Below are 18,366 nucleotides of genomic sequence, written 5' to 3'. Positions count from 1 at the left end.
GAGGGATTAGTAGGCTATCCTTGGAGGGGACAGAAAAGGGAAAAAGGCCATAGGCTTCTTAAGGAAGGATAAAAAAGAGTCACATAACTGGAAAATCGTCACTGTGTCTGGAAACAGAGAACAGGTAAGTTTGTGATCCAACTTGGAAGGAGATAAAGGAAGTGGTTTTGCTAATCTAATGAAAGAGTTCAGCCTTCAGGCAAAACAGACTGAGGACTTTTTTAAGCTGTCCATTCATAGGCAATTTTGCCCTGCATAGCACTATTTTGGTGGGAAGCAGGAAGATGAATTAGAAGGAAGTAAGACTAGAGAAGGGGATGTAATTAGGACACTTTTACAGCACTCCAGTCTAGACATGACAGAGGCCTCATGTGCGGCAGTGGGAACAGCGAGGAGACAGAGCAGAGATATATTTAGGAAGCTGATTGGGGAGGACATGGCTGATTAATGGGAAGGACAGGAGAAGAGACAATGAGGAGCCCAGGGTTGGGGCTCAGGCAATTGGGGAATGTCATCTGTGTTATAGGAGAAATGGAAAGAGGGGAAGTTAATGGGAAGATGATGGATTCTCCTTCAGATACCCTAGGTCTGAAGACCATATGAGACATCCAACTGGCAAGTTCCAACTGGCATTTGGATTAATGTGTCTGGAGATGAGAGAGAGGTGGGGCAGAAGTTAGACGCTCAAAACCTGGCTCCACGTAAGTGTTAATTTGTTGCATAAGAATAGGTGAGAGTCTCTCAGACAATGTGTACAGTCTGAAGAACTGTAAAACTAGGAAGGAAGTTCGTGAAACATCAAGCTTCAGAGAGCATCCAACACAGAAGAAGTGACAGCTACTTCTAAAGAAATGCCCCTGAGATGGGTGTCTGCTATGGTGTTTTACCCACATTGACTCCTGGAAATGTTTTCTTTACCATTGTCAATGTTTCACCAGGCACATCCATGAAAAATTCTCGTCCTAAGATTCTGAGTTCTATAGGAACAGGTTATGGACACCTGGAAGTTTTTCTAAGAAACATTACCTAGAGATTTTTCTGGCATAAGAAAAAAGAGGGTGAACTCATTTAGAACATCACAAAAATTAAAGGTATATGGGCACGATTTCCTCCCTTTATTTTTTTAAGCACCAGACATCTCACCATAATGAACTTAATTAATTTAAAAGCATTCATTGAGAGTCTACTTTTTGCAAGTAGCACAGATAATACCTCTATGTGTAACGGATTGTTTAGGTTTAGAAATGTTAAAGTAGAACAGACTGAGTGAACAAAGCGACCCATGTGCAGGTCCAGGGTGAACCACCCCAGGCTCCAAGGAGAAAACCTGGGCTTGCCAGATTCCTTGTGGTGCTGGACAGATGGGCATTATTATGGTGAGCAAATATATGCTGTGGTATGGGAGAGAAGGAGGGTACAGATAGACAGACAGAATGGTTCATTTTCTGTGGACAGAGGCACATCTGAAGAGCTGAAAGTGGTAACGAGTGGACTGAGGTAGGTGGCCCGATTACCACACAGGGCCTGGGCTGCTCTCAGGGCCCAGGTCTCGGCTCATGGCCCTGATTCAGCCATGGTCTGTGTTGATGCCCAAGGCTCCTGATACCACCAAAGGCTGAGAGGATAGGGCTGTATAGAGTCGTCCCTACCCCTTCCTGGCTGCAACACTAGGGAGAACTGGTCCTACCCCTCACCAGCTGAAGCACTGAGGAGTACAGTACAGCTGACCCTGTTTGCAAGGACTCGGGCAGGCTTGTCCTGAGGACATGAGAATGGGAGAGCAGGTCACACCCCTCTCATCTGCCATGTGGCATGGGTGAGGAAAAGATGCCCTCCTCTCTTCTCCCCTGGACACCTGCAGCAGATGAGGGACATGATCCAACCCCTCACCAGCTGCAGCCCTCAGGAGAATGGGCCCTGAGCCTCAACTGGGCAGAATAGTAGAGTTGACCCTGTAGACAGGTGCTTGGGTGAGCCAGCCCTGAGGGAGTGAGGGGCATACATAGTACCATCTCCCTAGTCTGAAGTGTGATGGTGTGGCCAAGAGAATGATGCCCTCCTCCCTTGCCTCTACCACCTCCAACTGGCAGTGGAACTGACCCTCCCCTTTACCAGCTGCAACAGTCGGGAAAGTGGGCCCTGCATGTCATCTGGACAGCACAGTGGAGCTGACCCTGTTGACAGGGGCACAGGTGAACTGGCCCTGAGAATGTGGGTGTGAGAGCTCTGGCTCTGCCCCTCATCTGCCAAATGGTGGCATGGGTGGAGGAGATATACTCCTGATGACTGAGGTAAGTGGGAGAGGTGGCCCTGAGGTCATCAGAGCCAAGAGCCGCCCCTGCCCCTCACCAGCTATAGCGATAGACGAGGGAGCTATAAAGAAGGAATGGGAAATGAATGGGATTGAGATGCATGATGTGAAAGATACAAAGAATGAATAAAAGAAAGTTTTACACACACGCATGCTCACGCATATACATAATATATACAAATGCTATAACAGCACAGAAAACTTTGTAGACCGTTCATTCTGAATCACTATTGCTTTGCAAGTAAAGTGTCGAAAGGCTACAATTGAGGGGGACAAAGTAGGAGGATAAGGAAGGGAAAAGAGGGGGGCAGCCCACAGTGAGGGGCATTTGAGGGACCATATGGAAACAGTACACTAGAAACTTCTTAAAATACATGCATATATAAAAGAAATCTGAAATGGAGTCACCAAGTAATGGGGGATACAATGCCCCAAACAGATATCTCTTTACACCAAGTGAAACCTCCAGTGCCAGGAATGGGTTACATTTAATTGAATTGTTAGCTAAGGTGGCCATGGAAACCCCCCAACAACCCAAGCTATTGATAAGGTTGTAGGTCGCTCTCCACACACTGATGGCAAGGCCCTGTTGCTAAAGACAACACTTACATATGTCTTTGTACATGTAGAAATCACACTGGTGCCTAACTGGAGCCTTCACCCCTCTTGGTTCACAATATGAGCAGGTACTCTGCATGCCACCAGAAGAGAAAGGTAAACATCAACCCAGCCACAAACCTTAAATTGACTAAAATGGCAATAAATGACTCTTAATGACATTCTGATATATTAATAGATCAGTGCCTGCTCAGTCATCATCAGAGAAGTGTCCTCCTTCATGAGATGGGAACAAATACACAGACCTTCAACTGGACAATGTGCAGAGAGAGAGAGACCTTGGAACATTCAGTCCTAAATGGGATGTCTCCATCAAATCCTTCCCGTCAGAGCTCAGGCAACTCTGCTGAAAAGGAGGTGGAAACATTGTAGGAAACAGAGGGGACAGATGATCCCAAGGAAACAGTGTCTTGCAGACACAAGACTGATATACATTTGTAGTTACTAAGACGGTGGCAGCATGCACAGGGCCTGTACAGGTCCAAGTCAGTGTGGTCGTAGAGCTGAGATGGAAGTGGGCATGAGCTCCCAGGCCTAATCAAAAAGCTATCTCTAGTTAATAACCACTACCAAAGAAAAAACTAGTTTCTCGAGTGGAATATCACTGCTTACACTTAAGGGCAGGGCCTATGCCCAACAGTAGATGGCCAACAACAACAACAAAAAAGTACTCAATGGTATTTTTATAGATATTTTTGTCTCATATTGCTTTATTTGAGCATTTTTTAACCTTACTTTTCTTTTGTTTGTATATTATTGTTTCCAATTTTGTGTTTTTATGGGTTTTGTTTGTGTAGATGTGTATGTGTTTCTCATGATTTTTCTTAGATTTTTAAAAATTCTTGATTGTGTGTATTTTCCAAAGAGGGAGATAAAGAAGTCATGGGGTTGGAAGGGTAGGGACATGGGGAAGATGTGAGATAAGATGAGGGGAAGGAAACTGTAATCAGAATACATTGTACAAAAATTTTCAACTAAAAAAGAATGCTACAATCAAATTCCAAACTAGTAATGAAGGCGGAAACCAGGTTCATCTCTAAGAGTTGAATATTATTCAATAGGCCATAAGCAAAACAGCAAAGAGAGTGTGAGATTAATGTGTTAACATCATTTGTCATACTAGTCTGTTTACTTTTGTTTCCTTGGAATTTTCTGTAAAAAGAAAGAGAGAGAGAGAAAGAGAGAGAGAGAGAGAGAGAGAGAGAGAGAGAGAGAGAGAGAGAGAAGGAAAGAAAGAAAGAAAGGAAGGAAGGAAGGAAGGAAGGAAGGAAGGAAGGAAGAAGAAAGAAAGGAAGGAAGGAAGAAAGGAAGAAAGGAAGGAAGGAAGGAAGGAAGGAAGGAAGGAAGAAGAAAGAAAGAAAGAAAGAAAGAAAGGAAGGAAGGAAGGAAGGAAGGAAGGAAGGAAGAAAGGAAGAAAGGAAGAAAGGAAGGAAGGAAGGAAGGAAGGAAGGAAGAAAGGAAAAGATCAGCATCAGAAGAGATGAAACACAGTTTACCAACTGGATCTGAACAAGAAGAGAGGCACCATGATTGAAGGAGATAAAAAAAAAATATGATACTAAGGATGTCCAGTAGAGGGATTAGGACATGGTCCAGCCAGCCACACAACCTTTGATCCACAGTCTGTCCTGCCTGTGGGATGTGCTAGTGGCTCAGAGATCGTGGGAGTGGCCAACCAACAACTGGTCCAGCCTGAGACTCATGCCATGGGAGTGAGCCCACCTCTCACAATGCCTGGAGTGCTAGGACCCAGGGGCTAGATGACCCAGAGATAGAACCAAACATGATTGAAAAAATAAAATATCAGCATAATGATGCTTAATGACATTCTGCTATACTCATAGATTGATGACTACCCCAGTTATCATCAGAGAGCCTTCATCCAGTAACTGATGGAAAGAGATGCAGACCCACAGCCAAACGTTAGGTTGAGCTTGAGGAATCCTGCTGAAGAGAAAGAGGAAGGATTGTAGGGGCTGGAGGGGTCAAGGATATAATAAGAAAATCCTCAGGGAAAAAAAACTAACCTGGCTCATAGGGGGTCACAGAGTCTGAATCCACAACCAGGAATCCTTCTACATATGTGACAGGAGAGTAGCTTGCTCTACGTATTGAACAGTGGAAGCAGGAGCAGCCCTCACACTGTGGCTGGCTTTTGGGTGGCTAGTCTTACTTCAGCTTGATATGCCATGTTTTGTTGCTATCGAAGGGAGGCATGCCCTTTTCTGAATAGAAACAGAGGAAGAGTGGATTGGGGAGGGGAGCAGAAGAGAGGTGAGGAGGAGGGGTTGGGAGAAGAGAAGGGATGGGAAACCTTGGTCAGGATGTAAAATGAGTACATAAATTTACTTTAAAAACAAGAAAGGAAAGAATGTCAGTCTAGAAGATAAACACTTGTGATCGTAGCCCACCATTCCCTCTACGGTTAGATGATGCAGATTTAGCTTCAGCTCTGTGTCTTGGTTTTCCTTCTGAAAACTGGGTGCTAATGCCGTTCTCTCAAGGGGAGTGAACCATGAGAAAGATTTGTCATAGTATCATCTGGCATATGGTGAAAATAATGACATAATAGGTAGTTCACTAGTCTCTAGTGGATTAGGAAATGGGAAGGCCAGAAAGAAAGACTATGATCAGAGAAGAGAGTGACCAAGGATCTAGAGTGTATTCTTATTCCTCCATCTATGCACTAATTTCTTTCGTCTCTATCACTTATGGTTTGGATGTCTAGTTTTGGAATCCTCTTCCCCTGTCTTATCTAAGATCTCAAGTGAACCTTGTGGACTCTGCCTAGCTACTGTCTGTCCCTACACAGAATCTGACATATTTAAGTCAGAGAACACACTGCTGGAGACCCCTCAGTGAGCTTCGTTGTTGTTCTAGGACAAGTAGGTGAGGACTGAGCACTAAGGAAATTGTCGGGTCCCCCAGCGACTGGAGGGACGCTGACAGAGTTAGGTGAGACCAGCCTCAAAAGTAGATCTTTTGTGGCCCGAGGTAGATCCTTTCATTTCATCCTGGTGGCTTGCACTGCTTCTCACACTTAGCAGTCTCTGGATAAAATCAGCTGAGGGAATTCAGAAACTTGCCTGGCATCCTGTGATGACAGAGGACGAATCGGAATTTCTGGATAATTTTGTTCTGGATGAACTGAAATCTAAGGAAAAGTGATGCTATAACAAAACGGTTCATGAATCTTCAAAGTCAGCTGAGTCAGTAACTTAGTTGGTTCACATCAGAACTCCTTCAACAGAACTTCTCTGGGAGCAGCAGCATGTACCAACAAAGTCTGACTGACAGGGGGGGAAGGCTGATATGGATGCGGATACTCCCCATCACCCAAAGAGCAGGAGCCTGTGGGGACCACTGCCCTCTGCCCACTGCCCAAGCTTTCACATACTGGTCCTCACAATCTGGGAGCTTCAAACTACCTCCCCACTGCCTCAAGAAGTCAATCTACTACATTTCAAATGTCTGTCCTCCATCATAGACTATTTTTAAAACACGAAGTTCTACTTTATCTGAGCCAGTAATGTCATACTTGAATTCATTGCCCTTTTGTCTAAAATTGTAACTCAGCTCTCATGGTTTTACCTTTTAGAGATTTGCTCTCTGACTACACCTTTCCCCAGTTTCTTTCCTTTCCTCTTGCATTAGTTTCAGTTTTGTTCCTTGGTGTACAATGTTTTGTGCAAATATGAGCTAGGCGGTGAAGAAACTATGCTTTCAATGATCTTATTTTCATCTCTATTTTAACCTCACATGGTATCCATGACAATTCCCATTGTACAGATGAGAAAAAGTGACAAGTAAAAGTAAATAATTTGTCAAAAAAAAAAAAAAAAACCATATAATTAGCCAGGTCTATACTAAATTCTCTCTTCTAAAAATACCCAGCTGAGCTGAAAATCCAAAGTACAGGGAAACTACCAACCCTTCATCGGAAACCACAGCTTATATATTCAGGTGTATTTAGGGAAAACAAATAACAAAAGTATTTTGCTGCTATTGTTTTGTGTTTCATGGTTCTGTTTCCAAGTGGGAACCGAAAGCTCAGAGAACACAATGAAATGAATATTTGAAAACTCGATGTCTTCTGCACTGAGCCAGCATTGCTAAAAAACAGGCACCTATACCAGGTTTTGTCTGCAGCTTCTCCAGCAGGGACAGCTCTTGTTTTAATGAAGTGGATCTGTGCTTTCCACACACACCCTTTTCCTAACAGTTCTGTGCCTCTTCTCATTTATAAGATGTTGTTTTCCTCCTTACCGTGGCAGACACGGACCTGGCTCTCAGAGAACTGGGGGAGTCACAGCACTGAGTGTGTGGGCAGAGACAGCACAGCCAGGCGCTCTGTGCTACAGAGTGCCCAGGGCTTTCTGGAACACGAAAGAGCCCGGGACCTGCAGCCAAGCATTTGTTTGCGTGAGTATTAAACCAGAGTTTTGAAAGAGTAGAGCCTATTGTGAGACATCTACAGGAAACCAAACACTTCTGCTACATGACCCTTCTCCCAGTTTTGAATGCTACCCTGTTCTTCCTAGAAAGAGAATTCTCCCATAGTTTATGAACCATGCCAGTCTGTACAAGTTTGTCCTGCTATGTCTTCAGTGCTTACTCATTGACAGAATAAATGACCAACATGTAATAACCCTTTAAAGCCAAACTATACTGAAAGTTTCTCAACTGCTACCATCCGTGACGTAAATTCCCAAGGCCTGGTCAATTCTCCTAGCTGCTTGGCAGGAAGCTGTATAATGGTGACAATTTTTTACAAAGGACACAAATTTGGCCTTTGAAACATGCAGATAAAAAAAACCAGATGGATTTTTATCTATTCATTCAAGGAGGGGGGGATACCAAGTGATTTGTGTGTTTTGTGTATCTCTATTGGAGGACAATAAACTGATTGAGAGTGGGTTTTTTTCTTTCTTTCTTCTTTTTTTTTAGAAAAGCAGAGGACTAAATCAGCAATCATCTCTTTGGATGCCAGCTGACCTCTGATGGAGACTTGGTGCTAGATTTAAAAGGCTTTGTTTACAGACAATTAAAAACCACATAAATTTAAATTGTCAAAGAAGAAATGGTTTCCAAAAGCTCCTGACAGCCAGCACAGCCCCTCCTTAGCTCTGTGCAGGGAAGGCCCAGAGGCAAATACAAAGCCACCAACCCACAGGCCTGTGGAGTTGGCTAGGAAGCAAATCCTGCTGCTTATGCTGCAAGCTTGTGCTAGTGTGATTGCAAACCAAAATCTTACATGGCTTCAGACACACACTCTTTGAGTGCAAATACAAATTGTGGAAAGGGGAGAGACCACCAAGGAGGAAGTGACTGCATAAAAGTCCACCCTGACAGGCCCAATCTCTGCAACCAGGGTCTCAGGCAATCGATGCCTTTGAACCTTTGTGTGGTCTCCATTTTTTCCCATCGAAGGATCTCGATTTAAAGATCAGAAATCGAGACAAAGCTCAAATGACTGTCGGATCTTAGTCTGAAATACCCTTGTTTTCTTATCTCTGTGCTTCGCTTTCTCATCAACCACCAAGCCAACGGACACAAGCGTCAGTAACCAGCATCTCTACAGGCCAAAACCAACCCCAGAAAGCACCCTCGCATGTTCGCCACACTATTTGATGCTGATGTTGATGAATAAGTAATGATGTGTAGGTGTTGGTAACATTTATACACGTCCCTGATTGGTTCTGACACAGGTGCTCCGCGGAGGGTGAGGTTTACAAGCTGAAAACGGTCAGGAGAAATCCGTGGTTTCAGGCTGTCCCTCACAGATGCGGGATTTTGCACCTGTGTTTGAAGTGGCTTTCATTTCGTTCCTCTGCAGAAAAGCCAGGCATGATGTTCAAACTGGGAGCACCTGTGTTTGGGGCCAACTTGGACAATTTTGTGGCCTGGATCTCTTAGATTCATTGCCTCAACTTAACAAGGAAACTTTTTTTTATTCTTGGAGATTTGAAATTTGGGGCTAAAAACTGAGCTATAAATATGCATGGGAATCTCACTCCAGAACCAAGCCCATGGAAAGTGTTCTACAGCGTGTCTCTGAGATTCAAGCACTTGGGTCATAAACAGCAAATGCTGCGGAAAATGGGAAGACTGAAACCTCCTCATCGATTAAAACCTTTGTTTAAATCACAGGGCGACTTCCTAGTTAGTGATGGAACATGTAGGCAGCAGAATCAACTCTAATTTAATATGGTTGTATTCTATTTTTAAGTTAAAGGCAGAAACTGAGCACCAACTACAGCTAAATTAAAATTTGGAAGTTTTTTTCTCTCCCTCTAATAAACTGACGACATTATTGATAGATTTTACACTCTTTATTTAATTGGGTTAAGAACATTAAAAATTCTCCAGTTTAAAATAATAAGTCTGTTGCAACCGTAACTAATCTTTCATTCCCTGAGGTTTGGCCAGTGACAACTGGAGACAAATCAAGAAGAATTTATCACTTGGAATCACGGCCACAAGTCTCATTAAAAAAATTGCAGGGAGCACAATTAAATGGCGTGTTCAGGTTCTTTGGACTTGGCATTAGTAAAGCTAAGAGCTAAGACTATGTATTATGCAAATCTATTGGTTGCTTTAATTTTTAGTCAAATTTGTAATCTATGCTATCTTTCAAAATGCAATGTTTTAATTTTTATTAAAGAAAAAATTTGTAGGGAAAATGGTATGGTTAGCTCTCTTCAAAGAAATAACGTACGACTGCCTCACCCAAAATTCTACAGATAAATTATTCTGGCAAAAGCATTCTAAAAAACAGGCTCATTATTTAGGCTTTATATCCAAGAGCAGAGGGTGTCAATCAAGTAATATTGTGCTAAATAAATACTGTGTGGTTGACATCATAAAGAAGCATGCACAGATAAAAAACATTATGCTATTAGCCACTTTTGAGAAATAATAACTATAAAATTTTTCAGACTAACACTTGTTTTATTTTTTATCAATTAGATAGCCCTTTGATTTGAATTCTCCACCCTCTGGCACCAGGGAGGTGCCTTTTCTTTTCTTTAAACAAAGGATTATTCTTCCTCAAAAGGGGTTTATCTAGTTCTTTTATTGTTTTATGTCACACAAGGGAAAAATGTGTTTGAGGCATCACTACTGAATTTAACAGGGACGAGTTTACTGCTATATAATCATTAGTCAGTGCAGTAGCTGAAACCTTAAACAAAAGAAAACAAACTACAAACAGGCAAGCGTCCCCTAAAGGCACATCAGAACACCAGAGAGGGACGGCATGGATTTCAAACAAGGTTGCCCGAGCATGTGCTAAATATTGCTGCTCTTGACTTTAAACTGCACACCAAGGAATACAGTTTCACCTTCTATTCTACAACAATACTGAAGAGCAGGGGGTGGGGGGAGATGAAGAGTTTAACAAATGCACTTTCCTCTGATTCTGTGGTGACTTTCTAAAAATTATATTTCAAATAAAATAAGACTCTCAATATAAAGAATCTTGTCACAAAGCTATTAGAAAGAGATACTGAAAATAAAAGGCTCTCTCTCTCTCTCTCTCTCTCTCTCTCTCTCTCTCTCTCTCTCTCTCTCTCTCTCTCTCACATCTTGAATAGTGCTTTGTTACTTCAAAAATGCTACCACCATAGGCAGTGTCATGTCGATTAGGTAACTATTTCCTGTTAGAAAGCATTTCCACAAGAAGACACTTCATACACACTGATCATTTCTGCTTAGGTAGTTTGAGATAAGTATTTTAAAAAAGTGTTCATTGTTAGTTCCTAAAAGAGGCTAGTGAGGAAAACATTCTTGTGTGAAAATGAACACAAACACAAAAGTAGGAATAACAACAAAAAAGAGTACCCAGAAAGTAACAATGCCATTTTTCAAAAAAGAAGAAATACTTGTGGAATATATTTCACAGACAGTACCCCTACACTGGCAGTGAATACTACATTATATCATAAAACAATATTCTGTAAATAAAAACGTTTAGTCTAAAATATGTCATTAAATTATTGGTTTTAATTTCTGGGTTCTGTGTATGGGTGTTTTATTTCCCATCACTCCAGGTCAGTTTGGTGTTTGTTTTCAGAGTTGCTGATTAGAATAGAGATGATGTTCATGTCTTGAGATGGAAAGTAAGCTACAATGGTTGCTAGTCAGCTATTAATGAGTCATGTCAGGACAGGACATGAGACACACAGAGTGTGTGCTAGGACAGGATTGGGTCTCATTCTGACCCCCTTCCTGTACTCCTTTCCCCAACTTATTTCTTACCATCTTTAAAAACATTTTTCAAGGAACTATAGGTCAGTCAGATATTACATAGCTAACCTAAGACTACACTTTTCTCAATTGCATCGATTTCCTTAGGTGCTGGTGTTACATGACAAGAGCTGAATTGAACAGAAAATAAGAGGAACTTAATGCTATTGACTGCTCTCCCAAACAAGCAATCAAAAATTCTTCAAAAGATAAAGTGATATTGATGACAATTTCACTGAGCACACATGGAACTCCTGGGTTTGAACTTCATACTAGCACATCTTGCCCCAACTGATATTTTCTTCCTATTTAACATACATGAAGACATGTGTGTTCTGAAACAGCACAACACACTGTTTCCATCCGTTTGTGCTGTGTTTGCTCACATTTGGTAGGACAATTATATGAAATTGTATTACTGTGATTGGATAAGATAAATCAAAATGTGGATATTTTGTCAACTTATAATTGTAATTGGTACCTTTCCCTCAACCTAGATTTAGTTCACATGTTTATTAAACCTCTACTTAGTTCAGATTTTATCAAGTCCTGTATGGTTCCCATTATAGCCCTTAAGAGGAAGAACTCTGATTGCCATCTTGTTCCATCTTACACACACACACACACACACACACACACACACACACCCTCCTGCCTGTGACTGGCTCAATGCAAGTTCACTCAGCAAATGAAAGAGCCAATGAAATAATGGATGCCGTGCCTAAGAAAGGATGCCGATCAAGAACTACAGAAAAAAATAATTGAAATTCAGAACATGAAATAAAGGAAAATAAAAAAGTCTATACCATGTATTTCCTTGGACCAATCAATTATTATTAGAAGTTTTAGTGTTTTAGGAGTCTGGATATGAAATTTCCTAGTAAAGTTTATGTTTAATTTAATATCCGCTAAAATAGTATCTTTTAGAACAATGACAATGAAAGCAAAAACGATCAGAGACACTGTTGCTCAAGTCTTTCTGCGTTCCTTGGTGTCAGGATATTGACAGTGTGTGCAAACATAAACATGGAGAATTAATCAAGTGTCTGCAGCTTACCTGCTCTAGACAAACATTTCAGTTAACCTCCTCGATTATATTTCCCTCCAACCTAGAGCCAGGGTTTTGGCTTTGAAGACTTGGCTTGCCATAACTTCATTTTATCTGTGCACGCATAATTATATCATGGTGATAGAATGTTTCATGTTCTCACAGAAAGCCTGAAACACTGACTATTTGTTTCTGTCTAGTGAGAAGTTACTGTCATCACTGAACAGAAATTACAGCTTCCCAGATGAGATCAGATACTAACTTTTTGGTCAAAAACACTTTTTCTTGTATATGCCAAATGTCTCCATTTCCAACGTGCCCTTAAAAGACCATAAAAGCATTATTACAAAGCAGGGTCTTTTTTATATAAGTTAATGATGTAGGATAGAAGATATTTCATCTTTTATACAGTTATTTGACAGTGATGAATTTAATTCATTCTATCACATTGAATGATACATTTATATTCAGTATGTAGTTTAAAATTTCATAAATGATTAAAGTCCCTGTCGTTTTAATTATAATATGCAGAGAGCAGCCAGAACTTATTTGCAAGGAATAATGTACAAGTCAATAAATTTGGTGAGCACTACTGACAACATATAAATAATGACTTTAGAAGTATAACTACCTGTAGTTGAAAACTAAATAACAAAGGTTCGTGTTTAGTTTTTATGAACTAGCTAATCTAGCTTTCAATAGAAACTCTTTGGAACTATAATTTTTTTATTAAATTGAAAATACAATGCAATGGCACAGAACTACCAATTTCAACCTGCACTTTAACTTTCAATAAATCAGTCCTACTCACAGGCCTTGATCACTGAAAGAGCTTTGGGTACCCTGAATTTCACTAGCATCCTTTCAACTGGAATGGAAGGTGATAAAAATCAGGTCTTTGACACAGAAAAGACCAACAGAAGTCTTAACCCACCCATAGCTGGTAGGCTAAAGGCAACTCAACCATTCCCTTCCTTAATGAGACTTACTGCAAATTGGAGTCCTTGTAAGATGGTATCCCGAGAGCAAATGGAACTTGAATTTGTTAGTTTCAAAGCCAATCAAAATGTATATAACTATTTATTTAAATTTGTCATGCCCAATAGAATGAAAGATTAATTAACTGTGGTAGCTACTTTTGCTGCCAGGGTCCCCACTGTGCTAGCTGTAGTAACTAGTTATGAAATGGCAATCCCAGAAACAGTAGTAGTGGTGGTCATCACTGTTATAACAGCAACAATGGCAGCAGTGATGTCAAATTCTCTTCTGGAGCTTGTAGGTATCCATTGGCATGGACACAACTCCAGGAACATGAACTGCTGAGGCCCATTATTTTGGAGCCCATTCCCTGTGGTGGGATACCTTGCTCAGCCTTGATACAATGGGGAGGGGATAGGCTCTCCTTCAACTTGATATGCCAGACTTTGTTGACTACCATGGGATGCCTCACCCACTCTGAGGAGTGGATGGGGATAGAATGGGAGGGAGGAGAAATGGGGTTGGTATGTAAAATGAAAAAAAAATAAATAAATAAATATATTTAAAATAAAAAACACCAGGTCTTCTACATGAATGATTCCAACACTCCTTCCCAGAATACACACTTCCACATATAGTTGGAATCATGTCCACATAAAAAAGAATCCACTCTAATCTATTTAGCATTTTATTGAGGAAGAACATACTGAGCAGCAACCATGTGCTCATCACTACTATGCCACCTGCAGTTACAGTAGTGAAAAAAAAAAAAAACTCCCCAGAACCAGATTATATATTCATATGGAGAAGAATAAAAGAAAGGGAAAACCAACTCTAAGATGACCAGAGTATACTATGGGTTTGCATACAAGCCCAAGCCTCACCCAGGCCTCTTAAAAATTCCATACCATTTATTTTTACTTAATTCTCTCTATCTCAGAATTCCACTTACAGAGGAGAACTTAGAATATACTGACAATGCAGATATGCTTTTCTTCAGTCCTTGTTTGTGTTCAGGAATATACATAAACCATTTGCCTCATGATTGGTTACTCAAATGGGCCAAGCTACTTCTTCTCTCCAGGGTGTCTGAAACTATTCCCTTACAAATGCTCCATTGGAGAAGCAACCACTCCCACAATCTTAGTGGACAATCTTAGTGCAGGCACTTGTCCAATAGATCTGACTGTCCCACCCTCCTGGTAAGAATATGAGGTTGGTGTCATCTTATGAACAGATGAGAAGGGAGGTTAAACTTGTGCCTGATATCAATCATATCAGGACAAGCATAGTCATCATTCAATGTCTTTGCTACATCTCCTGAGAACAGCAGACAGAAAAGAAAAAGTTTAAAAAGTGACATCATATCACCTCATATAATCCCCAGCATCTGTAGCTGAAGTCTGGGGTTCCATACCAAGCAACACCTTCCGAAGTCATTGCAGTTCAATTTAGGAGAAAATTCACCTGTACTGTGCCTGCAGACTTGCATCTATGGCTTTAGTGCAGCCAAAGTTTTGGATATATTTGTATTTATCAAGAAAAAGGAGGAAGAAAGGGGGGAAAGGGATATAGGGGGAAGGGAGACAGAGAAGGAGGGAGGGAAGAAGGGAGACCCCAATTTTCCAACATGTGAATTTCATACACAGGGAGGCCTTTCTGAGGCTACATAAAGCAAGAAACATGAGAACAGTTGTCCCTGAGATGCCTTATGTTATTCCACCTGACATTCTTAATCTCTTCTCATCAACTGTTCCCTACCCCAGCCTTTTCTGCCCCAGACCCACCACTGGAAGAAGTCATGCACCTGCCTTAGAACTGAAATACAAAATGGCTCTTAACCTATCTCCCAAACAGATGAGTGAATGGCCACCCTTAAGCCAGATCCCTGACAGAAAGCAAGACAGTCTTCTCACTACATTGCTGCTGCAGGGTAGCAGCCTAATGAACTGCCACCTAGAATCTCTCAGGGTTAATAAGCCACCTGTCTTGAAAGTAGCAGTCATATTGGTCTTTGAAGCCTATCCCAATACTTAAACTCTTGATGAAGTTCAGACTGTGCCAAAGGAACTTACTAACAAAGCCACTGAGTCAATTTAACCTAGGGAAACTGGACCCAGTAGACTAGGCTATCAGAGTTTTGTGTTGAGATAATTACTGCACTAAAGAGAGCATATGGGCTGTCAGGGCTGGCACATGGCCTGCACCAGCTGTTACCTGGGCGCTTTGGAAAACCTACTGAACAGCATTTTGGACACAGCACAGCTCTGTGTAAGTTTTCCAAGGCTTCTACTGGGAATTCTTCATAATAAATTTATTTTCTGTATAGGGGAGGATTGCACCCAGTAATGTAACTGGAACAAGCACATTAAATTTTTCTGGCATATAGAGCATCACTAGTTAAGAGGAAAAAAAACAATCTGGGGTGTAAACATGCACAAGGCCTCCAAAGCCAGGAATAGTGGAAACATTAGTTGCAATAGTTCTCTCTGTCTTGAAATTTTTAAAAGGTAGATTTAATGCATGGATAATTCCCTTTGAAACAACTGATATATAAGATCAGGCATTTATGATATCTAGCCTAGTGCCCAGCACATAATACATGTTAGCTGCTACTTTTATTGTTGTTCTATAGCCAATTCTACCTGCTAGGCATGTTCAGAGTTCCCAACCTGCCACAAAGTAGACTTTTCTGCCCCTCATGCTAGATATTAACCTCAAGGTTGACAGAGAGGTGCTCTGTTTGGCTACACCCTTCCCAGTTCTTCTCTCATCACTTCTAGGCTTGTTTTCTACCAGGAAACGCATCTTTCCAAGAGTGGATATCAGAGTGGGCACCAAGGAGTGTGACAACACCTTTCATTTATATATATAGCACATTTCCTTCTAAATTAACTGATTGCCCACAGCTGACTACCATACTATTGATGACTTACATTATTAAAATTCAGCCACTTTGAAAGTATTGTAAAGCTGACTACCACAGGTTATGAGACATCTGAATGTAATCCCAAGGATAGAAGGTGAAGAATGGGTTTTATATCACATTCACGTAAAACAACCAGCTTCAACAACCATTAGCCCCAAGTTATCTCTAGTAATTTTTCCTTAATTCCATTAATAATTTTATCCCTCTAGTAATTTAAATTTCCTTGTGAAGAGTGGACTTCCCTCCCTTTAAGAATCTTAAGGAGAACCACTGGGGTCACAATCTCCTGGAAGGCCATTTAAAAAGTGACTCAGTGACTATCAACTCACAAGAAGTATGGATTTAATTTTCAAGTTCAAAACTAAAATTCTCTTTGCAAATATTGATAGCATAAACATGATGGTCACAGCTTTCTCTACCTGACTAGGGACTAAAGTCAGTTTTGCTTCGAGGAACCTACATCAAGCCAGCCTTACTTACAGACTAGGTCTTGGTGTCATTTGAAAGAGATCCCAGATTTGGTCCTGATATTAAGTGAATTTGCTTTGAGAAAACACGCAATAGAGGCGAGGGAAAGCCAGGACAGCACCAAGTCCAGCCCCTTTGGGCCTCCTTCTGAGGGGAGCATGATTTGGGGTCTCAGACAAAGACAGCCATGTTTCAGTGCAGTGGGTGGGAATCCAACTTTGGAAAATTTCAGTCATTAGATTTAAATTTTAAATGTATGCCTTCAAAATATGCAGGACATTTAGAAAAATCCATTGCATTACATCACAGTAAGTGCATCGCCACATTATATTTTGCAAGCTTTAGCAAATAAAAAAACCCCCCAGTAGAATCTTAATTCTTATCTATGGAAAACATTAAACTGCTAAGCGCTAACAACTGGAATTAGTCCTTAAATCTCTAATGAGAATAATAAAACATGAGTGCAGTTTGTGCTGTAAGTTGATAAGGCCTGAATTTACTTGCTGTTAGGAAAAGTCACTGATCCAGCACTATGGCTTTTTACTCCCTGAGGTACAGGAAACTAGATCTGTCCTCTAGGAACCTTCTCTGCTGTAAGCACTTCTGATGCACACTATCGGAGGACAGAGATAGCAGGCTAATATCTAGTAACAGCAGCTTTATGAGATGATCCATTACTGATTTAAATCAATCTCAAGCAGGTAGTTCTTAACCCATTCAGAGCACCCCGACCTTCTCCATCCAGCCTCCACAGCTCCGAGCGTTCTGCCAGTCCTTTAAACCTCCAGGCAAGAGACGAACTGTCGACCACCATTCCTTGTCCTTTGCACTGATTTGGGAGACTGCAGAATGGATGCTACTGACCAAAAAAATTAAAACCTATTCTCATTTTAGCTACAATTCTCAATTCCACGTTCACTCAGTCGATTACAAGCAGGCACTTAATGAGCCTATTAGCAATTTGCAAAGACCCAAGAACTTGCTGTGAAAAAACTGTGAACATGAAACAAGTCTCTTTCCACACGTGGGAATTTTGTTAAAGACACACTTGCAGGAAAGCAAGGCCCACTGTTTATAGGCACAGGTCAGCATAAACACAAATGGAGGTAAGTTTAAAAGCAAATTACGCTGTTTTTTTTTTTTTCCCCCAGAAATTAAGTTAACAGGGATATTGAATGTTAGAGTATCAGCAAGACAATGCAGTATATTCTGTTCTATGAAAAGTGTCCACTAACACCTTCATTCACATTTGGTAAAGAAAACAACATGAAAGACAAAGGTCAGGCTTACTAATGCAGACAAACGAGTATCTGTGTGAGTACATACTTTGTATGCATTCATACAGGCAGCTGTAAACACAAAATATAGCTTCTTCAGTGTGCGGAGAAGCCTTAAAAATGACTGCTTGTCCCACTCCTCACACAGAGCGCAAACTTCGAGCCTTGAGGAGCTTTTGTGACTTTCTCAAGGTCACAGGTAGGTACAGACAGAACTGAAATCTCCTAACATCTGCTGCTGCTTTTCCTAGCTAATTCACTTCCTTTAAACCGAAATCTCTGTAAATATGTAGAACTCCACACACATACAAGATTCTTGGGCTGCGTGGCTACTGGAACTAATTCAAGCAATGCGAACAAGAACAGCACTGGTGTATTAAATAATTAAATATTCAAGATTACTTATATTGACTTTAGGTGGAAGTTTTATTTCCATGACAATTAGGTTTGAATGTAGTCACCTTTCCGTCAGTATCATGCCTAGAGAGTG

The sequence above is a fragment of the Onychomys torridus genome, chromosome 9, assembly GCF_903995425.1.
Source record: "Onychomys torridus chromosome 9, mOncTor1.1, whole genome shotgun sequence".
Lineage (NCBI taxonomy): Eukaryota > Metazoa > Chordata > Mammalia > Rodentia > Cricetidae > Onychomys > Onychomys torridus.
Note: the sequence above shows the minus strand (reverse complement) of the source record.